Here is a 25,741-nt window from a genome sequence, read left to right on the forward strand (position 1 = left end):
ACAATTCTACCGAGATAGCGGGCAGAGTGAGGTGACCAGCTGAACTGTGCCATGGCTTCTAATCAGGTGGCGCTTGGTGTCAGGGGGATTATCTCGGATTTAGCCTGATTTATTTTGTACCCCGAGAATTGGGCAAATTTCATGATGTCTTGTCCTGTCTTGCATGACCGGCAGTAGGTTGGTGTCTGGGTTTAGCAGATATAATATGGTGTGGTCTGCATATAACGAGACGATTTGGAGGGGACCAAAGACTCCTCTCAATTCTGATTCTGGGCGACTTCAACCTAGGTTTTAATGGTCCAGAGGATAAACAAGCTCCAGCAATAGCAACCATGCTCGCCGAACACGGCTTAAACCTCTCTCCAACCCACGAGAAAAGTAGGACCTTAGACTGGGTAGCCACCCTGAATTGCTCCACTGTCATTACTAAAATTGGCCCCCAACTATGGACTGACCACTATCTAATCGACTTCTGCTTAACTTTAGATAAAGAAATAGCCAAAGATAAAATTATGGTAGCTCCCCTTTCCACTAGATTAAAGCAAAATATTACTCCTGACAAACTTCTACCTCTCCTCATCCCTACTATTAACGCCCTCCCAAGCAACTCCGATCCCGATACTTTGGTGGATCTATACAACAGTACTATGATTAAGGCCCTTGACACCATTGCACCCTTTAAGCTACGTAAGAGTAAACAGCAGGCTCACCTTAATGCCTGGTTTACCCCCCACCTTAAAGAACAAAGATCGCAAAAGAGAAAACTAGAAACTCTGTGGCGACACTCCCCAACGGACGAAAATAAACTGCAACTAAAACTCCTGGCAAATAACTACAAGAAAGAAATCATCCGTACTAAAAAGGATCTCTTCAACAAAAGAATCTCAAATGCCAGTTCCAACATCAAGGAACTGTTTGTGATCCTGCGGGAACTAGAATTACCTATACCTCCTCCTGACCAAGGACAAACAATGGTATACCAGCATCCAGAATGCCTTGGCCACCAAAATGACACTGCAAACTAAAATTGCCTTAAAAAAAAGCCTCCTTGCCCTCTACGGAGACGTTAAATACCTCCCCTACTACTAATGACGAGCCCAGCCCAGTACCATTTAAATTTACTAAGGTATCCATACAGGAAACTGAAAAAACTATTGCATCCTTGAAGCCGTCCAACTGCAAAGGCGATGATTGCCCTGCCCAAATAATCAAGGATGCTGCAAGAGATTTAGCCCCTTTCATCTCAAAACTAATTGATGCTTCCTTTTCATCCAACACAGTCCCAAGTAATTTAAAAGAGTAATGGGTTTTACCTCTCCTCAAGCAAACGCTAGATCTCTCCATCCCAACTAATTATACGCCTATTAGCACAGTCCCCATCCTTCTCAAGATAATAGAGTAGCCTATCTTCAAATTCAGAATTATCTTGAGACTAACCAGCTTCTGGGCTCCCGCCAATCCGGATTCAGACCACAACATGGTACGGAGACGGCCTTAAAGGCATGGTCTAGTAAAAATTTTTATTGTCCCTACGGGTCGGCCATGTTTTTTTAAGCCTAAGTGGCTCGATTTTAGAAAACTTTCCTATGGACCTTACCCGAGTTTTCGTCCGTTAAACGCACGCGAAAACAAGCACCAGGGAGCCGCCATTTTCTGATAATCCTATCTTTTCCCCCATCGCCCTGGCTGACCTGCTTTTGCGGCACTAAATCAATTCCCCCGCCCCTGAGCCTGTCATCAGCAGACTCGTACCGCCCATTTCCCAACGCCAAAGCACGTCTCGGTTCAACATTTGCTGCGCTTCAGCTAATGACGTGTCGCCATGGAAATGGCAGGACGCCTCTTTCCTCAATAAGTATAAACAGACCGTTTCACAAGACACAGCAGCAGATTTTCGATTCCATTCCTCTCTCTGTGTTACTTTGAGTATTCTGTGACTCGTTTCAGTGCTCTGGTCAGCTACCTTCGCCGCTTGTAGCCCGTGTGAACACCTGTACCATCTCGGTAAATTATTTTACTCTGTTTACCACACAATGGCTACAATAATGCCCTACATGTACGAGGCCGAGTATACCGAGGAGGAACTACTGGAAAGGGAAGCACGCGAAAACGATGGGGATTCGGATGGCAGTTGGCAGGACGAATCAACAGATGAAGAGCCTGGGCCTAGTCGAATGGACGGCGTCTCCACCTGTTGCACATGCAATCGGTGCGAGCTAATGCCAACTGAGGACGAGAACTGCTGCTGCCGAGAAAACTCGGGATGCCTGGCCTACATTTCGGAAGGCGAGCCACGACCGCAATGCATCACCGAGCTGCCAGACTTCAGGGCAGCCTGCCTCACACGGGCTGTGTTGAGAATAATGATGGTGCTTATGCACGAACTTCGCGCAACTGTTTGTCATCGTAATCCGAGTAACGAGTAAGTATACTCTGCTTGTCATGCCACTCCTATTTCATGATCTTCTACTGTATCCAAAATTACATCTACATATCATTGTAACGCATGTAAGTCGTTCAAAAGTGTGCATTGTCTAGATAGCATTTGTCCGTGCAGAATGCCATTAGTTACAAGAATTGTCATTGACAACAAACGTTTATTAAACTTATCTTGGTTATTTAAAAAGTTTAGTTCCTTTTCACAGGTGGTACAGGCTGGTGGCCTATCGTTCCTTTACATGGTGGCTCCACGGGAGGCTTGGACACCGCGTTCGAAGAGTGATACCCGCCTGTGCCGTTCGTGCCATTAGAGAAACGTTCCCGAGTGACAGCGGTCAGTACATGGGATTTTCTCTCGCTGTGCTGCAACCTGACCTGCATAATCTTTAAAGTCTTGTATTTTTGTGTCATGAAAATAAGATACAAAATAAAACACCACATATATTTTAACAACGTTTGTTTCGATTTTTTTAAATGAATCAAGTGTGTCTCCATTCAAGGATGGACGTCAGACATCTGTGCTCCGAATGGGTGAAGGTCTGGTCGCTGTGAAGCATGGTGGTCACTATCTATCTAAGCTAACAGAACATATTCTCGATAATGCATGCACTAAATAACACTTGTTCAAAGTCTTTCAGTAGGTTATGTCTATAAAAGTCACACATATATCTATACTAACAATTACCATTGGATTATACAGGCCTTAGGGTCTTGACCACTATAATACACCGGTTGAAGTGTGGGTCTGTGCTCACAAGAATCTCCGGTATGTGGCATTTGTTATTGATAAGCAACGATATACTATCATTGATATAAAGGCGATATACTATATATTGATATAAAGGCGGTTCGCGCCAGTGGATGCGCGCTGGCATGGGGGGGCTGTCGGGCGCGAAAGGCCAAGGTGCCAAACTACATGTACACTTCAAAAGGTGTCCCACGCCAAGGGGCCATTGTTCACATGGTCTCCTCAGACCCCGTGTCTCCAGGCAGGCCTCCCCTTGAAGCAGGCCGCCCCCTAATACCACGACATACATACGTCATTCATTCACAAACACACCCCAGTTTCTAATACTTTAAAAACCACTCGATATGTCTCATGAGAACATCTTTGTGCTTTGCAAGTCAACTCCTGAACGTGCTACCTGGAAACCACTGAGATCTATGCTAATCTGCTCGTCGTCGTGCTATCCGTGAACTTCTGTGACCGCTTCGAGCATACCCATCAGTGCGCTACCTGTGGCCATCCACCTTTTCTCCCGCAACATACTGCTCTGCTTGCTGAATCCAACTGTTTGTTGGTCAAGGTAAGGCCATGTATCCTGGTCATATTTCGCAGATTTTAAAATTTCTATCTATTTGCGAGTAGAGTACCCAAAAGTGCTATGTTCATTGGTCTCATTGCTATTGACTTGAATTTCCATTGCTATGCTAACAATAGATCTATCTATTTTCATCTGTGTCAATTGTCATCGAATTGCATCCTTCGGGGGTCCAGTCTATGATGTAAGCATGTTTCCTTCTCGTGCAATACAGAACATCCAAGGGATGAGTCACATGTTCAGTTTTTAGTCACATCATTTATACATTTCTGCAACTTATGCAAATACTAAGCCGCACATAATGAACTGGTATAGTTCCTGCGACCAAAACAAACCTTGCATTGATCATTGTATGATTCATTTACTTTTGTATCAAATCTTTATTCTTGAAGATTGTATAATAATGTCGATATTTACTTTTCAGATTTATCAACAATGCCTGCCTGTTCGATTAGCGGTTGCCCTTCGAATACCCAAGCGAAATCTGAAGGCACTACAATGCATGTATTCCCGAAAACTGTTGATCGAATAAGAGAATGGGTCAGACATTGCGGATATCCACTGGATGAGCTGGAAAGTAGAGTCCAACAAGTCTTACAGGGCAAGAGGGGTGATCGATACCCCATCTGCAGCCGGCACTTTTCCTTGGACATGTACACAACATCTTGGGTAACAAAGAAGAATAAACGGCGAACGACACGGAAATTGCCCAAACGCTATTCCCACTCTATTCGTCCACATTCCGCCACCGGTGAGTCAAGTGTCCGGATTTAGCTTTAGGCCTTGCGGTAGTGTGTAGGTATCCAAACTGATTAATTGATATTGTAGGTGTTCTATCTCTTGTAATAATTTCGATATTGATATGATTGTATAGTTTTTTGAATAATGACATTTACCAATATATTCTTTTTCGATTTCATAACCCACAAACGCAATGTATATATATGGGAACAGGGAACTGTGCTGGATTGAGCATTTTACAAGTATTCTGTCGCCTTACATGGCTATTTTTAATATTGGCATTTCATTATCAATCATTAATTTACCTTTACAACTTCTTGACTATCCCTTGAATCTGAAGCAAGAACATTTTACATCCTTGACGTGGTCGCAGTTATCAACCACTTCTAGCGCGTATCAGGTAATCTTACTAGGCTAATCCGCTACAGACCTGTTTAATGCATGTCAAGTAATATTTTTATTTTATCGTGTAATCATTTTACCGAATGTTTGGTTAGTGCTTTCCAATTAATATACACCTTAGTTATCGTCCACTGGTGTTTGTTTTCGGTTATAATTAGTGTTATCCATACTAATGCAAGTACTGCCTTTCAGGGAGATGCTGAAGCGTCCGCCACATCTACAACATTTCTAGGTGATCTTCAACAGCAGGAGGTATGGATACTGACAGCTCCATCGAGCGTCATCATCAGAGCTGGAATTCTTGTTGTTTGATTGTTCTACACAATGTTTAATTTGTGGTTAGCCGTTGATATGTACCTGTGCTGTCGACCCCAGGTATGTGTTATGTTTTCACTATTGTAATCCTCACTAATGCAAGTACTATGTTTCAGGCAGTTGATGGAGCGTCAACCCCTGCACTTGATGCAGAGCCTGACATTCAAGTAATTCCAGGGGAAGTGGAAGCGGGACCATGCATATACGAATCGGCGCAACAGCTTTCGGAAGTGCGCACTACATTTGCAACATCCATAGATATTCTTCAGCAGCACGAGGTATGGATAATGACAGCTCCATCATGCGTGATAATATAACATGATTCCATTTGCTATACTTTCTTCCCTATTAACGCAAGTGCTGTGTTTCAGGGAGACGACGAAGCTTCCACTACAATCACAACATCCAATTTAGATGATGCAGATGTAAATAAATCGGAGAAATAAGTCGATGAAATGTGATCATATTTTGATTTTCCTTGATTCTTTTGGACAATGCATAATTTGTGGTTATCTCTTTATATGTACCTGTGCGTTCGACCCCAAGTGTGTGTTGTGTTTCCAATATTGAAAAGCATACTAATGCAAGTACTGTGTTTCAGGGAGACGACGGAGCTTCCACCAGAATCACAACATCTCATTTAGATGATGCAGATGTAAAGGAATTATTGAAATAAGTCGATGAAATGTGATCATATTTGGATTTTCCTTGATTCTTTTGGACAATGCATCATTTGTGGTTATCTCTTTTTATATGTACCTGTGCAGTCGACCCCAAGTGTGTGTTGTTTCCAATATTGAAAAGCATACTAATGCAAGTACTGTGTTTCAGGGAGATGCGGATGCCTCCTCTCCAATACAACCAGTCCATGCAGAGCCAGAGGTATGGATACTGACAGTTCCATCGAATTAGATCATCACTGGTCGAATACTTGTCGTTTGATTGTTGCACACAATGTTTAAATCATGTTTGGCTATTGAGATGTACCTGTGTGGTCGTCCTCACGTGTGTTTTATGCTAACAATATTTTGATACATAGTAATGAAAGTACTATGTTTCAGGGAGACGATGGAGCCTCATTCCGTGCTGTCTATGCGGATACAGAAAACATAGTCGTTGCAGCGCAAGAGGAAGGGAGGACATGCGGAAACGAATCGGAGCTACAGCATGCAGATGTTGAAGGTCGAGTCAAAAAAGTTGCAAAGAAAAAAAAAAACAAAAAAAGGATAGTTACAAACAGTTCATAACTTTAAAAAAAATGTTTGTGCTGGGGACTAATTTATGTTATTTTCCAGTCAATTCTACTACACTCCATCTTGTGTTTAAAATGAACATCCCTTTTCCAATCTCTCCTCCAGTTACCCGTGGGTGTCAGAACTATACACACACAGACAGTGAAGCGAATGAGAGATGTGGCTTGCCAGACCGTGTACACTATGGAGGAACTATTAATTGAGGCGAGGCGTGTTCAGGCTCGAGATGCTCATGTCCAATGGCCAGAACATGAATTAACTGTGTTTGGAGACTACAGCAAAGTTGCATTGGACCATAGCTACAGTGCGACTGCACCACCACAAGAAGATGTTATTGAATGTATTGAAGTTAGCTCTGAAGTAGTTGCAGATCAATTTACACAATCTACACCTGCCAAAAATTTGCCACCAAAAAACCTGTCGACATTGTTGTGTTCTCCCATCAATGTTGAAGTAATAGATGTTGAAATGACAGAGAATGAACCAGCCGCAGCATCCACAGACGCATCAGAACTTGATATCAGCGATATTACTTTCCAATGTGTTGAAATCTCTACGTCACAGGCCGAAACAACGTTGACGCAGGATGACAGTCTAATGAAAGAGAGCAAATTGTATTCGACAGTTGTTTGATGGAAATTATAAGTATGCTGAAATGTGTGCATTCCATTAGAGGGAAAGTATGTGGGAAGCCATTGATTAATGTGACTCGTCAAATAAAAGGCAGTAACGTCAAAATAAATGCCGCCTGTAGATTAAATCATAGGTTCTCATGGTCTGCACAACCGATGCTGGGGAAACTGCCAGCAGCCAATCTACTATGTGCAGCTGCATCACTTTTTAGTGGCTCCAGTTTTAGAAAGTTAGAGGCTTTCTTTCAGTTTGTGGGACTCCATTTCATTTCTAAAGCGCTGTACTACATATACCAACGTGATTATCTGTTTCCGGCCATTAGTGATGCTTGGAAAATTTAAAAATTGTCTCTAGCAAGTACATTCGAAGCCAAACGATTCAGGCTAGCCGGCGATGGACAGTGCGACAACCCTGGATTTTCTGCCAAGTACTGCACCTACCACCTTCAGGACATGGATAGTAAGAAAATTGTGAGTTCGGTGGTCGTGCAGGTAACGCAATGTACATCGTCAGTGGCCATGGAGAAACTAGGATTTATAAAATCAGTGGAATATCTACAATCAAGGGGAATGCACATCGACCTCATAGCCACGGATAGACACGTTTCAATTGCCAAGACAATGAGAGAGCAGTTCCCACATATTAAACATCAATTTGACGTATGGCATCTTGCTAAATCAATCAATAAGAAAATCTCGGCTGCAGGGAAAAAAAAAGGTTTTGAAAGTATTTTGCAGTGGTCACATTCTATCACCAACAATCTTTGGTGGAGCTCAAAAACTTGTGAGGGGTCAGTGGAAATACTACTTGAAAAATGGCGGTCACTGATGCACCACTGTACCAACGTTCACCGCTGGACAGCAAATGAACATTTCCACCAATGTGAACATGGCCCTTTGTCCCCAGAGGAGGCACGGAAGAAGAAGTGTTTGATTCCATCTTCACCGACACACAAAGCCATTGAGAAGATTGTTTTAGACAAAACTCTCAAGAGATTTGAGAGGACTGACAGAATTCTGTGTCACAGGAGATTTGGAGGTGTTCCACAATATGTGCCTAAAGTACAGGCCAAAGCGCTTGCATTTTAGCTTTCGGAGTATGAAACATCGCACTCTACTAGCGGTATTGGCACATAACAGCAATGTCGGACGTGAACAATCTAGGACTAGGGGTAAAGTAAGGATGCCTCGCTACACTAAGGTGTTTTCAAAACGAAGTAAGCAATGGGTGATCAAACCAGTCTATGATGAAATGTAGTTCGACTTTGTGAAAGGCCTTATTGTTGCAGTGTTAGAGAAGCACAGATATGGAATTTTGGACGTTTCTGTGCAGAGCATTGATCCATTGCCACCGAACATTGCGACTGTGCCATGCCCACCCGAAGCACAGCTGATTGTGAAGTACAAATCCCAGTTTAAATAATTGCAATACGATTGTCTTTTTGTAAATAAATGTTATTGTACAGTGTACCTGTAAACCTAACCCCTACCTTCACCATCATGGGTGGCGAACAAGCTGGGTGTCATCTTTGAATTCTCTCTATTCACCTGTCATGCATGCTGGACGCTACGCTCGTAGAACAGCTAGACCGTTCTACTCTAAATGGAGGCTATTCGATACGTTACCGGGAAAACGACGTTTACACTTTACACGTCGCTAACTTCACGTGACTTGCTTCGTCACGTGAACTACGGTATCACGTATTTAAGCAGCGTAGAAACTTCACTCGCTGCTTCTGATCGTCTCTATTGGCGTCGTGTAGCTGAACCTCTGATCTACAACCTGGTATTTTCCTACAGCTACTTTTGGGCCTTCGATAGCGTGTGTTCCGCCACACGCTGATTCCTGGAGCTATCCCTTCGCGTGCTATTCCACACGCGCTCTTCGTCTGCAAGTGCGGCCGGCCCAGGCTGCGTGAATCCTGCCCGCGTGTAAAATCCACACGCGCTCCTTGTCTTCATACGCGGCTGGCCAAGGCTGCGTAAATCCTGCCCGCGTGTAACATCCACACGCGCTCTTCGTCTTCAAGTGCGGCCGGCCCAGGCTGCGGGAATCCTGCCCGCGTGTAAAGTCCACACGCGCTCTTTGTCTTCATACGCGGCTGGCCAAGGCTGCGTAAATCCTGCCCGCGTGTAACATCCACACGCGCTCTTCGTCTTCAAGTGCGGTCGGCCCAGGCTGCGTGAATCCTGCCCGCGTGTAAAGTCCACACGCGCTCTTTGTCTTCATACGCGGCTGGCCAAGGCTGCGTAAATCCTGCCCGCGTGTAACATCCACACGCGCTCTTCGTCTTCAAGTGCGGCCGGCCCAGGCTGCGTGAATCCTGCCCGCGTGTAAAGTCCACACGCGCTCTTTGTCTTCATACGCGGCTGGCCAAGGCTGCGTAAATCCTGTCCGCGTGTAACATCCACACGCGCTCTTCGTCTTCAAGTGCGGCTGGCCAAGGCTGCGCGAACCCTGCCCGCGTGTAAATCCACACGCGCACGTTGTCTTCACACGCGGCTGGCCCAGGCTGCGCGATTCCTGCCCGCGTGTAAATCCACACGCTCACGTTGTCTTCAAACACTGTTTTCTTCTACCTCCTGCATCTGTGGAATTAACAGAAGGATTGATCCCTAAGTGGGAAGGAAGCCTTTCAAGGATTATTGGAAGTGACTTTGAACTGAACTTTGAACGCTATCCTGTGGTGAATTCAACCCGTATCTAGCGTGAGCCTCGTTCCGTCCGGGATAAGTCTCCCTTACTAATTTTCCCTTCCCTGTCGTTTTGTTCTTCATTTCGAATCCATCAAGAGACTTCTGGATTGTTCTACCCAGAGATACAGGTCAGTGTGATCATTCCTGTCCTTATCTAACTCATCATACTCAGGTTGGAGCAGTTATTCATGATACTTTAATTTGTCCTAGGCTGGATTACTATACCTTACCCACGCCCTTTCCAGTGATCCATCGCTCTGCCTGTTTTATCAGCCAGAGGGTTGTATCATTTGGAAGGTCTTTGTTGACTTCACGACTATCAAGTCGGGTGAACAAGGATCCGGAAGACCCTACCTCCTGTATCCTTTTGAATATTGTATCCTTTTCGGTTGATACTTTGGTGCATTCTGACAGAATCAGAAGCCATGGAGGGTACGGATCCTTTAACTGTTTTGACACAGTTGATCCACGATTTAAGAAACGAAATGGTTACTGCACAGGACATGTTACGGCACCGTATGGACGTTATGCAAGACGCCCTACATGGTAGTCCTCAGGGAACACAAGCGCCGATGGCTACCGCATCCGGATCTGGGACCACGGCACCCCCACAGGAGACTATTAACGTGGTTATGCCCACTCAGTTTCCCTTGGCCCCTCCAGAAAGGTTCACGGGTGATCCCAAAACCTACAGAACCTTTGTAAACCAGTGCCGACTCCATTTCCTTTGCCGTCCTACATCTTTTCCTGACCTAACTACAAAAGCAGCCTTTGTGCTTTCCCATTTAGGGGGCACGGCTGCTGCTTGGGCTAACCCTTTGTTGGAAACTAATAGCCCTTTGTTGTACGATTGTGACGATCTCTTGACTGCTATGAGTAAAGTTTTTGACATGCGTTACTCTACTCAAGCCACAGATTTGGAGTTGCTTAACCTACAACAAGGCAGCCAACCCCTTATGTCTTACGTCGCCCGGTTCAATCAACTGACGGCGGAAACCCAATGGCCTGACAGCAAGAAAACGGCTGTTTTTTACAAGGGTCTTTCTGAAGAACTGAAAGACGCCTTATCTACTGTTCCTGTGGTTCCTACGGGTTTCCCAGAGCTGCTTGATTTGGTTCTACAAATCGACGCCCGAAGGAATGCTCGAAAGGGAGAGAAAAAGCCCTTCATGCCAGTCTCGGGGCGGTCAGAGACACCAGCAGTCATCTCTAACGACCCTGAACCCATGCAAATAGGCGCCGTGAGAGGCCGCTTGTCCAATACAGAACGGGAGAACCGAAGAAAAAACCACTTATGTATGTATTGTGGTTCTTCCGAGCATTTATTGGCAACATGTCCTAAAAAACCCGTCAAGCGTGCGGGAAACGCCAAAACTCGACATTAGCAGGAGTCCCTATGTCGAGTGTTTCATCGGACTCCAGTACCATTCCTAAACATGCACCTGTAATAGTTCAGGTGACGTTACATTGTGATGAGCGAGAAGTGGTTTCCAAGGCCATGGTTGATTCTGGCGCCACCAGCAATTATATAGACATCACCTATGCCAAGAACCGCTCCTTACCCCTAGTAAACAAAAAAAAACCCGAAACGGTGAATACCGGGGACGGATCTGTGTTAACTTCTGGTATGGTAACCCAGGAGACGGTACCTGTTCGGATGACGTTATCAAATAACCATTCAGAAGAAATCGTCTTCGATGTTATTGCTGCTCCGCAGTACGAGATCATACTTGGTCTTGCATGGTTAACCCTTCACAATCCTACTGTTGACTGGGTTTCGGGATCGCTCCAATATCCTTCGACTCATTGCAACGAACATTGCTTTACCAGTCAGGAGGTGTCAAATAAACAACACTTATTGGCCTCTGTGGTGGAGGATTCTGCTATCAGCGTTGTACATCAATGCGACAATATCATACCATGCGAATACGCTGATTACGCTGATGTCTTTGATAAAGGCCAGGCAGAACAATTACCTCCTCATCGACAGTACGACTGTCCTATCGAACTGATTCCGGGTGCCAAAATTCCTACAGGCCGTGTTTATTCTTTAACACCTAAAGAAGATGTCGTGTTAAAGGAATACATTGACAAGGCGCTAGCCATGGGCTTTATACGACCCTCGCAATCTCCTGCTGCATCTCCTCTATTCTTTGTTCCTAAGAAAGAGGGAGACCTCAGACCCTGCATTGATTACAGGGCACTCAATGATATCACCATCAAAAACCAATACCCCTTACCGCTAATAAACGTGCTGTTGGATCAGTTAGGCACTTCCAGCTACTTCACCAAACTGGACTTGCGAGGTGCATACAATTTGGTTCGCATTCGTGAAGGCGACGAATGGAAGACCGCTTTTAAGACACGGTATGGTCTTTACGAATATTCAGTGATGCCTTTTGGTCTGTGCAATGCTCCCGCCACATTTCAATTCTTCATGAATGATATATTCAGAGACATCATGGACCGATTTGTGGTTGTCTATCTGGACGACATTTTGATTTACTCCTCATCTCTATCGGAACACGTCAGACATGTTTCTACAGTCCTACAAAGACTTAGGGAGAACCACCTCTATGTGAAAGCCGAAAAATGTGTCTTCCATTCGCAGGAAGTGGAATTCCTTGGTTACGACATTACCAATCTAGGTGCTCGAATGAGTCGTTCCAAGGTAAAGGCCGTCCTGAATTGGCCAATCCCACATAACGTCAAATCGCTACAGTCTTTCTTGGGCTTTGCGAATTTCTATCGCAGATTCATCCATTCCTTCTCCAAAACAGTAGCTCCTTTGACGGCTTTAACTAGCTCCAAAGTGCCTTTCTGTTGGAACCAACATGCCCAAGCAGCATTTGAAAAACTGAAGGAAGCATTTACCACTGCACCCGTGCTTCAACATCCGGATCCTGATCGTCAGTTTGTCGTTGAAGCGGATGCATCCAGTGTCGCTATTGGCGCCGTGCTCTCACAAGTCTGCCCAGAAACCAAGGAGGAACACCCAGTGGCTTTCTTCTCTCGTAAACTCACCTCATATGAACGGAACTACACCGTTACTGAACGGGAACTACTGGCTATCAAAGATGCCTTCCGAGAATGGCGTCATCATCTTCTTGGGGCCAAACAACAGGTGTTGGTGTACTCCGACCATAGAAATCTCCAAGCATTCAAATCCATGAAATGCCTTACGGCCCGTCAGGCCAGATGGCATGTCTTTTTTGCCCAATACGATTTCCGGGTCACTTATCGTCCTGCCCGAGAACATGTTAAGTCGGACGCTTTGTCCCGTATGAGTAAAGAGGCGCAGGAAGAAAAACAAGTACAGATCCAGCTGTTGGCAGATCATGTGATTTGTGGGTGTTCGGTTCAACCGTCCTTAAAAACCGAAATACAAGAGTGGGTAAAAAATAACCCACAAATAGTCCGGGATATGAATCTAGACGTGCATAACGGTTTACCATTCACACAGGGGGTGCTTTATCTATCAACTCCTTCAATGCGGGATAAAGCCCTCAAATGGAATCATGATTCCTTGATTGCAGCCCATCCTGGACAGAAGAAAACACTGGACCTGCTCAAAAGGTGGTGCTGGTGGCCATCCATGGCAAAAGACGTTATAAACTACGTGTCTTCTTGCTCTGTATGTATCCAATGTAAAAATACTCCTGGTAAACCAGTGGGCTTACTCCAATCCCTGCCTGTCCCTACCAAACCATGGGACATGATATCTATGGACTTTGTGGTGGAACTCCCCCCAAATCAAGGATATGATACCCTATGGGTCGTAGTGGATTATTTCACTAAATTGGCCCTATTTATACCTTGTATTGGTTTACCAACTGCTACTGTTCTGGCTGATCTATTCATCCAACATATATTCCGTTTCTTTGGTCTACCATCAGTAATCATTACTGACAGGGGCTCGCAGTTTGCGTCACGCTTTTGGAGAGCCTTAACATCTGCATTACTAATTGATGATAGAATGTCCAGCGCTTATCATCCTCAAACCGACGGACAGACCGAAAGGGTCAATTGTACTATGGAACAATATCTGCGGTGTCTGTGTTTGCAATACCAATCGGATTGGCTCACGGTACTGCCGGCGGCTGAATTCGCCTATAACAACTCTTATCATAGTGCCATAGGCACTTCACCGTTCTATGCTCTCTATGGACAACACCCCCGATCAATACCTCTAGATTCCGGTCTATCCCTGGACACGCCTGCCGCAGGCCGTACGCTTCGTGATCTGAAGAGATTACAAAGAAGGGTGAAGCAGCATTTGGAGCAAGCCAAACGACGTGACAAGTTCTATGCCGATGCTCATAGGGTGTCCGCACCTGTCTATAAGGCTGGGATGAAAGTCTGGCTATCCACTAAGAACTTAAGAATTCCGGGCAAGAAGAAGTTGTTGCCTAGATTCATCGGTCCGTATGTTGTGCTCCATGTTCTTAATCCTGCTGCTGTACGTCTGGCTTTGCCACAACGATGGCGGGTGCATCCTGTATTCCACGTCTCGCTCATCAAGCCTTTCTCTGACACTACTAGACTGCCGGTACGGCCTGTGGCTATTTCTGTGCGGGGGTCTGATGAATACGAGGTACAAGACATACTGGATATGAAACTCCGTTCTGGTAGACCATTTTATCTGGTGGACTGGAAGGGCTATGGACCCGAAGATAGGTCTTGGGAACCTCTTTCCAACATTCATGCTCCTGCTTTATTGAAGCGCTTCCACACAAGAAGGGGAGAGGTTGTCCCTTTGGGAGATGGCACTGTCATGCATGCTGGACGCTACGCTCGTAGAACAGCTAGACCGTTCTACTCTAAATGGAGGCTATTCGATACGTTACCGGGAAAACGACGTTTACACTTTACACGTCGCTAACTTCACGTGACTTGCTTCGTCACGTGAACTACGGTATCACGTATTTAAGCAGCGTAGAAACTTCACTCGCTGCTTCTGATCGTCTCTATTGGCGTCGTGTAGCTGAACCTCTGATCTACAACCTGGTATTTTCCTACAGCTACTTTTGGGCCTTCGATAGCGTGTGTTCCGCCACACGCTGATTCCTGGAGCTATCCCTTCGCGTGCTATTCCACACGCGCTCTTCGTCTGCAAGTGCGGCCGGCCCAGGCTGCGTGAATCCTGCCCGCGTGTAAAATCCACACGCGCTCCTTGTCTTCATACGCGGCTGGCCAAGGCTGCGTAAATCCTGCCCGCGTGTAACATCCACACGCGCTCTTCGTCTTCAAGTGCGGCCGGCCCAGGCTGCGGGAATCCTGCCCGCGTGTAAAGTCCACACGCGCTCTTTGTCTTCATACGCGGCTGGCCAAGGCTGCGTAAATCCTGCCCGCGTGTAACATCCACACGCGCTCTTCGTCTTCAAGTGCGGTCGGCCCAGGCTGCGTGAATCCTGCCCGCGTGTAAAGTCCACACGCGCTCTTTGTCTTCATACGCGGCTGGCCAAGGCTGCGTAAATCCTGCCCGCGTGTAACATCCACACGCGCTCTTCGTCTTCAAGTGCGGCCGGCCCAGGCTGCGTGAATCCTGCCCGCGTGTAAAGTCCACACGCGCTCTTTGTCTTCATACGCGGCTGGCCAAGGCTGCGTAAATCCTGTCCGCGTGTAACATCCACACGCGCTCTTCGTCTTCAAGTGCGGCTGGCCAAGGCTGCGCGAACCCTGCCCGCGTGTAAATCCACACGCGCACGTTGTCTTCACACGCGGCTGGCCCAGGCTGCGCGATTCCTGCCCGCGTGTAAATCCACACGCTCACGTTGTCTTCAAACACTGTTTTCTTCTACCTCCTGCATCTGTGGAATTAACAGAAGGATTGATCCCTAAGTGGGAAGGAAGCCTTTCAAGGATTATTGGAAGTGACTTTGAACTGAACTTTGAACGCTATCCTGTGGTGAATTCAACCCGTATCTAGCGTGAGCCTCGTTCCGTCCGGGATAAGTCTCCCTTACTAATTTTCCCTTCCCTGTCGTTTTGTTCTTCATTTCGAATCCATCAAGAGACTTCTGGATTGTTCTACCCAGAGATACAGGTCAGTGTGATCATTCCTGTCATTATCTAACTCATCATACTCAGGTTGGAGCAGTTATTCATGATACTTTAATTTGTCCTAGGCTGGATTACTATACCTTACCCACGCCCTTTCCAGTGATCCATCGCTCTGCCTGTTTTATCAGCCAGAGGGTTGTATCATTTGGAAGGTCTTTGTTGACTTCACGACTATCAAGTCGGGTGAACAAGGATCCGGAAGACCCTACCTCCTGTATCCTTTTGAATATTGTATCCTTTTCGGTTGATACTTTGGTGCATTCTGACATCACCTCACATATGGGTATGTATATATTTTTCTCATGTCTCATCTCATGTAAATGTAAATGCTGTGCACTGTTAACGGGGGGGAGGCTTGCGTATTGCAAATAATAAAACAAACAAACAATAAATCTCACTTGTAACTCAACTCCTGTGGTACTTTATACTTTCCCTGACCTTCCGCAAAAAATTAAATGTCTCAATTTGGGCTGCAAAGCTCGCAGACAACGGGGACAAAATTGGGGCACTTAGAACGCGCCAGCCAAGCAGGCTGTGGCATTTGGGAGAGAAGCCAGTTCGCATTTGCACATTGAGGCGCACTACATAGACTGATTATAAACTTCAAGTTCTCACAGATGCCTATACTACGTGATGTTGCAAATAAAGAATGCGAAGGACAGCGCCCAGATGAGGCCCACAAGTCGCACTGGAAGTATAAGGGTCTATTGTTTTTTGACCTTGAGACAGTGACCATGCTGAAAGAACTACATTTGAAGGGAGTGCGCAATAACGTAAGAGACGATAAGGCAGAAAATTCAGAAACTAGACCGAGTTTCATTTTAGTTCAGTATACGAAAAATCGTTGTCAAGAGCACGGTCCGTTTTACAGACTGCATTACGAAGAGACACAATGGAAATTTCAAATATAATGTAAGTAAATCTTTACACGCTTTTATACCGGAATGAAGATTTAATGAATGGATGCATGAATAAATGAATGAATGAAGAGCTAGGAAAAGCGAGTAAAACGTGTTCGTAGTGGGCACATGGGCATGCAGGTCCACTGGTCTCACCGATCTCAGTCCTTGGCCCAGCCACTTTTCCCTGCACTGCCTACCTGCACTACGGGACTGTCTCTGTATCCTTCAGCCCCTTCTCCCGGCATTTACCTTGCACTTGCCACCAGCTGGCCCTATTATTTAATTTGTATTCAACTAACCATGTACAGCCCTTCCCCCACGCGCGATCAGAAAGACACCTGGCCTAGTAGGATCGTTGTCTGTCTGCCCTTGTTCCCCACCTGCCTCGTCATGCCTAGAAACACTGGAGTATAGGCGCGTTACAAATGCCATATCATATATCATATCATTCCTCACGCATGTAGACTAACTGTCGTTTATCATTGTGTTTGCCTCGATTTATCTCGTTACTTTTCGCATTGATTTTAGAGACAAGCATACTCCATTGAACTATGCTTGCAAGCAAATAGTTTCTGATCGGCCGTAATAAATAAAATGAGTAATATTAATGAAGTTCGGCTAACGAGACTAACTAGAATTTTTTTGTTTTCATAACGGGTATTTGATCCCATTCTGCCACTGCCATCTGTTTGAGACACCGGCGGATGGATTCTTCAGCAGACACCTGCAGCTTCGTGTCAACAACTGGAGCACGATCACCATATTATGGGACGATCGCTAAGGGCCCACATGCCCTTACGCTGTACTAGTGGATAGAAGCTACATATCAACCTTTAGGCTGGACTAGTGCCTAGTTGATGGAACAGCCTTGCGGTTCACCGTGCTTCCAAAGTGATTCTTTTTACGAAAATGAACACCCTGTGTACCATAAAGGAACAGCGCGTGACTCAAGATGAAACGGAACAGTTATTGCGGATACAGATAAAAGAAAATAAATGGCTTCCGGAGTTCATATGGCAATTGCTGAATATTCTCTAAACATTGAATGTCAAATAAATGTACTTTACCAAATGTACTGTGTTGCTGTTTCATTTTAAAGTACAGTTTCATATTCCGAATTGTGGCGCGCTGTGTTGAGTTGATCTGTGTTGGTTTCTGGGTTCTGTGTGGAGTCGCGCAGAAGACGACTGGGCGCGTTTGCCTACGCAGCACAGTAACGTCACGGAGAGAGGCGGGGAATATGAATGTTTTGATAATGTCAGGCTCAGGGGCGGGGGAATTGATTTAGTGCCGCAAAAGCAGGTCAGCCAGGGCGATGGGGGGAAAAGATAGGATTATCAGTAAATTGCAGCTCCCTGGTGCTTGTTTTCGCATGCGTTTAATGAACGAAAACTCGGGTAAGGTCCATAGGAAAGTTTTCTAAAATCGAGCCACTTAGGCTTAAAAAAACATGGCCGACCCGTAGGGACAATAAAAAATTTTACTAGACCATGCCTTTAATTGACCTCAAGGCACAAGTTGACGAGTTCAACGATAAAGGAAACACAGGTATGCTGCTGCTCCTTGAACTGTCGGCGGCCTTTGATTTGGTTGACCATGCAGTTTTATGCAACACTTGCATCAGCCGGCCACTTTTCGAGTGAAGCCATAGCTTGGGTCCAGTCATTCCTGGACAACAGAACTATGCGAGTCTACTCCACCTCGGCAGACCCTATTCAAACTACATGTGGCGTCCCACAGGGCTCTTGTGTCTCGCCAACTATGTACAATATTATTACCAAGCCCCTATTTGACAAATTGGACAGACTGGGTGTCCTACACGAACTACGCAGATGACACCCAGATCCTCATTCCCTTTTGTGCAATTTTGTCATGGATACAGCCTTGGTAAATGAAATATGCATCTTCTCCGGCATGGATGGCAACTCATGGCCTCTGCCTGAATGACGATAAAACGGAAATCTTGATTCTTAGCTCAGCAAATTTGACACGAAGTATTCCGCCTTCAACATCGACGGCAACATAATTACAGTAGCCAAAGAAGTGAATACTTTAGGCGTTTACCATGACTCTACCCTAACCTTAAAAAAACAGGTAAACTCCCTAGCATCATCGACCGCCTACACATGTAAACTCATTAGATCGTGTAGGCAATTCCTCACACAAGCCAGCTGTATTATTTTAGCCTATGCCCTAATATTATCCAAACTTGACTACTGCAATGCCCTATATTTGGGAGCCAACAAATATATCAACAACAAAATCCAGACACTGCAAAATAATATGCTGAGAACGGCCTTGAACTTCCCCATCTACAGAACAGGTATCCAACACAAGGAGAGACCATCACTGGCTTAAAATTTGCGATAGGATCCTCTTCAAAACAGTCTTGTTAACCTTCAAATGTCTAAATAACGCAGCCGCACCTTATCTTACGGAAAGATAAACCAGAAGCACTTCCACCCGCCCTTCTAGAGCGGACCACTCCCATTGCCTTCAAATACCTAGATTTAGGTTAAAAACAACTGGTGGAAACCGCTTCCTTGTAAAAGCCACCCAATACTGGAATGCACCCCCACCTGAGCTTAGAACAGATCAGTCCCACTTCAGCTTCAGACGCAATACCCTCAACTGGCTAAGATCCAATGATCATTATGACTAACCGACGTGTACTAGCCTGGAATAGCTCTGCTATTTTTATATGTATTGACTCTGTTTTCAATGTATGTATGCCTTTTCTGTCCTCACTTTGTAACTAAGCTATAACTATATAGGAGTGTGAGGAATCTGTTTGAGGTACTTAAAGCGTAGAACTCTGCGCCCTCTTTATTAGTTCTTGTACTTTAATTTTAAAGGTCGCATGCCCCGGGGTAACAATGGAGTCCTTGATTCCTCTACTCCATTGGGAAAGGGCAATTTTGAAAAATGTTTACCCTCGGGGTGTGATCATGCGCCCATTTATTTGAACTCCATTGAAATGAAGAGGTTACACAAAGTTTGTTTTTGATTCACACAGCGTTTGATTCACGAACGAATATGCCCGAGTGACTATCACATTATTTAACCTCACTTTATTCCAACATTTATCCACAACTCATGTGAATTTGGATTTGAATGTAGAAGTTATGTTCAAGTGGTTCAGCTCTGAGTCGGAGCATTGACTGCAACATTTTGGGTAATACCACGATTGGGTATGGCAGACATCCACAAGGGAATTTGCCCTCACAATATATTGGCAACCATTACATCACAACCAGAAGAATTTCCAATATTAAACAATTAAGAAATAAAAATTAAATTATTTTAGACAGCGGAGGCGAGCAACACAATATTCATATTGGGCATTGGTTGGGCCTTTTTTTTTATTCTGAATACGTGCCGTAATTTTCAAAATTTTTTCATTCAAAGTGGGCACAGCCAATGAGTCATAAATATGTAATTAGTAACGCAATGATAACATCAGTCACAGATAGCAATTTATTTATACACCGAATCTAACAAAATGGCAATAGAAATACGCATCACACATTGGAAATGGAGCGAACTAGCCCACAATATGGCAGCCAAGCCAGAAACAGCAGAAGGACTAAGGTCACCTAGCAACGTAACCATACAATAGACCGGGATCGGGTGGACACACTTGCACGAGGACTGAAAGGCATCACCCGAGGAACACGGAGGTGAGTTCAACAGTAGGACAAGCTCACCATGGATTGAACACGCAGTGTAAACATGCGGACCCTCGTGGATTCTGCCTTTGTAGCATGAGATAAAGATTGGTTAGTTTTTTGACGCGCGCAACGCGGCTTAGCCTTACGGCGACCGTTCGGTGCAGCCATCACACATTATGTGCAAACATTTAACTTTGCCCGTGTCTAAATCACGAAATAGGAATACCCCCAAATTTTATCTTCAATTTTGAAGCGCGTAACGCTTAATAGCCCTATGGCAATGAAAGTCTACAGCTGACCACAGGATATTTGTGCCCGTGTTAACTCACGAAACCCAATTTCTCTTTTTTAATATATAACACGTAATGCCGGAACGTGGGATAATGCTCAAGCAAGCTTGCCCAACAAGTTTGTTTGTATAAGGATCCATTGAAATCATCTTTAGCAATGATGAACGTTAGGAAAGAACAAACCCAAAAAGTACTGCAGTGTTCTTTGTTACAACATGGACAAGATTACTGATGAAATATGGGCACTTCTCCTTTAGGAAAACGGGGATTAACCCATGACTGGAGGAGAAAGCTGTTGATGATAATTAAAGAAACGATTACTATTGGGTAAGACACAAAATGAGACTGTAACTTGTGGTCACATTATAATATATTACATTTAATTATATATCATATTTACCAATGACATTATAACTTTTGTCTCTCCGCATTTTCTTTTCTCTCTTCTTTGACTCCCACAAACCTCCTACCCCTTTCCCCCCTCCCGGCCATTTCTTTTCTTAACTTTATGAATGTACAAACAATTACTGAAACCTTTGTGTTTTCAAAAAATGTTCAGTTGATAGTTTTGTTTTGTCACTTACCTCATAATTTGGCAATGATCACATTAATTGCAATTTATCTTTATTTTTCAATGGCTATTTTACTATTTTAATTTTGAAGCCCTGATTTGAAAAAGATGTTGCATACGTTGAAACACGTGTTATCACTAAAGGGCACTGATTTTCTACATATAAATAACACTTTGTGAATCAAAAACAAACTTTGTGTGACCTCTTAATTTCAATGGAGTTCAAATAAATGGGCGCATGATCACACCCCAAGGGTAACCATTTTTCAAAATTAAGCTATAACTGTCCTTTGTATTCTGTTGCGCCCAGTTACCTAGGGGTTTGGTGCATGCTACAAATTAATAAACAAACAAGCATGACGGGATGCCTCGGGATGAGTGTTTGTGGCGTAGGATTGCAGCCATTCGCTCTATTGGGTGCGCAAATATGAGGGGGGAAAGCGGGCACCCCAGACGGGCACCCATGACGTGTACCTCTCTTCAGGGTAAAAGCCAAGGAAGTGGTATGGTTAGTTAAGGATTTTTATAGAGTAGTCGGATGAAGCTCGAAGTGTGGGCCGAAGCCCATGCGGTGTAGAATGGCGTACATGTAGCGCCAGGACACAGTGTCAAACGCTTTTTCAGCATCGAGTGTTACTGCTACTGCTTCGGAATCCGGGGGCAACTGCGCTATAATCGCAAATTCAAGGATGTGGATCTCGTGGGTCTGAATCCTGATTGATATGGGTGTATCAGCTTGTTCACATGGGGGAGAAGCCTGTTTGCTATGACCTTGGCGAAGATTTTGGTGTCCGTATTAATTAATGAAAGAGGACAGTATGATTAGGGTACTGTGGGGGCTTGTGTGGCTTAAAATATTACGGTTATGGTGGCTTCCCCTCAAGATCTCGGGGAGTGTGCTGGACTCTAGGGCTTCTTCCCATAGTGCTAGTATTCTGGGGGATAATTCATCTGCATAGCAATTGTACAAGTCGGCTGGAAGGCCATCTGGGCCCGGGGCCTTACCAGCCATCAATTCTTTGATGGCCTGGACTTTTTCCTCGAGGGCGAACGGTCTGTCCAAACTTTCCCTGTCGCCGTCTTCTAGCCTGCGCAGTAGAATGGGAGACATAGAACGGTCAAGTTCGTACGTCGTTACTTGGTCAGTATTCTTGTACAGGTCAGAATAAAAGTCCAGGAAGACTGTTGATTTTGGCTGCATTTGTGTGAACTGGCCTGTCTGTTCCATTGATGGACGTGATCTGCTTGAACCCCCTGCTCTGCTTTGATCAGGTTCGCCAACATCTTCCCAGCCTTGTTGCCCTCCCCATAGCGTCTGGCTCTGGCTGAATGTGTGGTATATTATATTTCTCGTTCCGCCAGGTCTCTGAATCTGTCCAGCTGTTCCTGCAATGGTTTGAGGGACGCCCTGCCTGGTGCAAGTGCGTGAGCGTTTTCCAGCATCCGGATGTTGGTTTACACCTGATTGAAGTTGGCTCTGATGTGTTTTAGTGTGCCCACTGATTTGGAGAGGAGGTGACCCCTGGTCTAGACTTTAAATGTTTCCCAGAGTGTGGCGTGAGAGGCAACCAAGCCCTCGTTGATGTTAACAAATCCTATGAGCTCCGCTCTCAATGGTTCTATGATTGATTCATCCCTCAGGAGGGATGGTGGCATCCTCCATGTCCGGTGTATCCTTTCGGTGGCTTCCAATCTTATTTCCAATAATACCGGTGAATGGTTGGATATCGTTCGCGTGAGGATGGAACAGTCGCTCACCCATGTGACTAGCACCGGGGAGAGTTGTCAATAGTCTATTTGAGAGCTGGCGGAGTGTACCGATGAGTAGCATGTGAATTCCTGCAGTGCTGGGTGCAGCTCCCTCCACACATCCAGTAGTGGCAACTCAGCTATGCCCTGTTGAATGGTTTTAGCTGCTTTGGAGAGGGGTCTTGGATTACCGGATGACCTGTCCACCTGGAGGTCAAGAATCATGTTAAAGTCTCCTCCCCATATAATATCGGCGTCCCCCTGAGGCAACACCAGTGACATGATCTGGAGGTAAAACCCTGGGGTTTCAATGTTCGGCCCATATGTCTTTACCAGAATTACTTTGTGGTTGTGAAGTACACCCCAAATTATCACGTATCTTCCTTCAGTGTCGATGCTTGATTTTGTAAGCTGAAAACCAGCACATCGGTGTATGATGGTACACACGCCTCTGGACTGCGAAGAAAACCCTGTGCCAACTTTCGGAGGGCCCCATTAACGGGCCAAGGAGTCCACGACTCTTGCATTAGCATGCGTCTCCTGCAGGAATAATAGGTCAACCCTGTGTCATCTGGCATATGCCAGTATTTTCCTGGCCTTTATGGGGTTTGCCAGGCCTTGTATGTTCCATGAGAGGAGATTCACTTTATGCATCAAGCCTGTTGGGGCCATATTATATTGAAAGTTCTCTTGGTGGTGTGCTTGTTGTCCTTGTTGTGTGCTCCATGCTTGGTTCTTGTGTCAGCATTTTGCTCCTTTATTTCCCCTCTTTTCCACCCCTCCCTAACCATCTCTCCAACTGGATTGTGTAATTGACCAACTCGATTTAACAGTCTGATGCAGTGGGTGTCTGTGTGCTGCTGAACCTAGAGCCCATGGAACTTGCCGCCTACGTGTGCATCGTAACCTTGTTTTGCAGCGGAGTGGGTGCGCCGGCTTTCAATTGTGGTGCTTCATTATGTGGGAGTGCATGACGTTGTATTACAGGTGCTTTCTGTCATCCATTGTTCTGGGTTTTGGGGATGTGCTGCTCAATGTAATTCATTGATTCCCCAGGTGTCTCGAAAAAGTGGGCTCTGCCGGCATGTTGGAGCCGCAGTTTGGCAGGGAACATCATACGGAACTTTTCTTTCACAGAGTGCCTTCTTCACCTGGTCGAATGTCCGTCTGGCCGCTTGGACCCCGTTGGAGAAATCTGGGTAAATGTGTATCCGGTTGGAGTTGTGGGTCAGGGAGCTTTTCTCCTGTGACAGGCGCAGGATAAGACCACGGTCCCTGTAATTGAGGAGACAGGCTATTCTCGTTCGTGGGGGAGCGCCTGGTTTGGGTGGCGGGGCCAAGGATCTGTGTGGGCCCTTAGCGCTGACACCCTCAGTGGGGTGGCACAGTGGCCGCCCATGCTGCTCCCAATAACCCCCCTGCCCCCCAGCTCTCATTTCACATTCCGACTCTCACTCCTTCCCAACTACCCTCCTCCCAAAGCAACCCAACCCCCATCCACTCAAAGGATAGGCAGAGACCAGTAGGATGAGTGGGAGAAAAATTGCCACAGCAAACTTTATTACACATAAAGTCAGGAGTTAGCTCACAGGTGTTCCGTTCACGCTCAGGATTTTCTACTCTGAGAGCAAGCAACTTTCCCCCCCCCCACCCCCTCGGGTCCTTGGGGGACCCGACGCGGGCGCCCAGTCCCTTCCTCAGCAGTCCCTCTCTACCCTTTGGCCATTTCTTTATTTTGCAATTTTTCTTTTCATTTCTTTCCCCAACGCTATTTAAGTGCAATTTTTATTTTGTGCTTTAATTTCTTTCCATTCTTCATTTCCGCATAGGCTCCTTCTAAAGGATGCGTTCCGGTCTTCTTTTCCCCTTCTTGCTCCCTTTCCCCTGGATTCTCTCTTCCCGTTTCCCCGGGTTGGCTTATTGATCATAGTTAACTTTCTCTCCCCAAACAGGTCTTCCTCCAGCCCATCCTGCCAGGGAGACCCTCTCCTCCTTTCAGCCAAGACCCCGATCAGCCCGAGCTCTCCCCGCCGCCTTAGTTGTCCCATCCCCTCCGGCCCCCATCACGCCCTCCTGTTCTAGAGAGCCCCATCCATCAAGCGCATACCTATCCCCCAGAGCCCCAGCATCCTTCTTATCCCCCTCCTCTTCCCCCGCCTTTTGCTTCGGGGGGTCCACCCCAACTAACCCCCCTGCTCCTCCTGGCCCCTAGCCCCCGCACTCCAAGGCCCTCCCCCCAGGTTTCTTTTTGATCTCCTTAAGCTGCCAATCCCAAAGGGACCCCTTCTCTTGAGCCCCCCCTATCTCCCAGGGGCCCCCCTTCCCCTCAGTTACCAACGTACTTGCCAGAGCCCCGTTTACAGTGCAAACTTTCAATTCACCCCCCCTTGCTGACTTCATTGATGCTTTGCAATTTTCAGTTTCCAACGATGCACTTCCCATTTCCCCCACCCACTTTTGGAGTTGGAAAGGTCTTCCAAGCCCCCTAACCCTCCCCATTAACGTGGGCCTCCCCTAGTCTAATACTCCTGGGCGCCGTTCTTAATAAACTGATGGCTGTGCAGTTCCCCTTGTGGTCTCCGCCAGTACTTTCTAATGGGAACACCAGGTAACATCTGCTGGGCTTGTCTGCCAAAGACCAGTCGCTGCGACCGGTGTCACCGCCATGACTCACAGCGGGCCGCCGGCCGTAGT

The 25,741-nt window shown here is 45.9% G+C and overlaps 1 protein-coding gene across 6 annotated transcripts in view; it reads left to right on the top strand.

Moving 5' to 3' along the window:
* The window catches only part of MUS81 (MUS81 structure-specific endonuclease subunit), a 1,262,762-nt gene that overhangs the window by 163,252 nt on the left and 1,073,769 nt on the right, over positions 1-25,741 (top strand). The window contains exon 3 of one of the 6 annotated variants that reach the window (XM_069645008.1): positions 20,985-21,054. The exons of the other annotated variants lie outside the window; for them this stretch is intronic. The gene's annotated coding sequence lies outside the window, so the exon portion shown is untranslated. The remainder of the gene's footprint in view (positions 1-20,984; positions 21,055-25,741) is intronic. 6 annotated transcript variants of the gene reach the window in all.

Source organism: Ambystoma mexicanum, chromosome 2p, assembly GCF_040938575.1.
Source record: "Ambystoma mexicanum isolate Mex_15411 chromosome 2p, UKY_AmexF1_1, whole genome shotgun sequence".
In the NCBI taxonomy this organism is placed as follows: Eukaryota; Metazoa; Chordata; class Amphibia; order Caudata; family Ambystomatidae; genus Ambystoma; species Ambystoma mexicanum.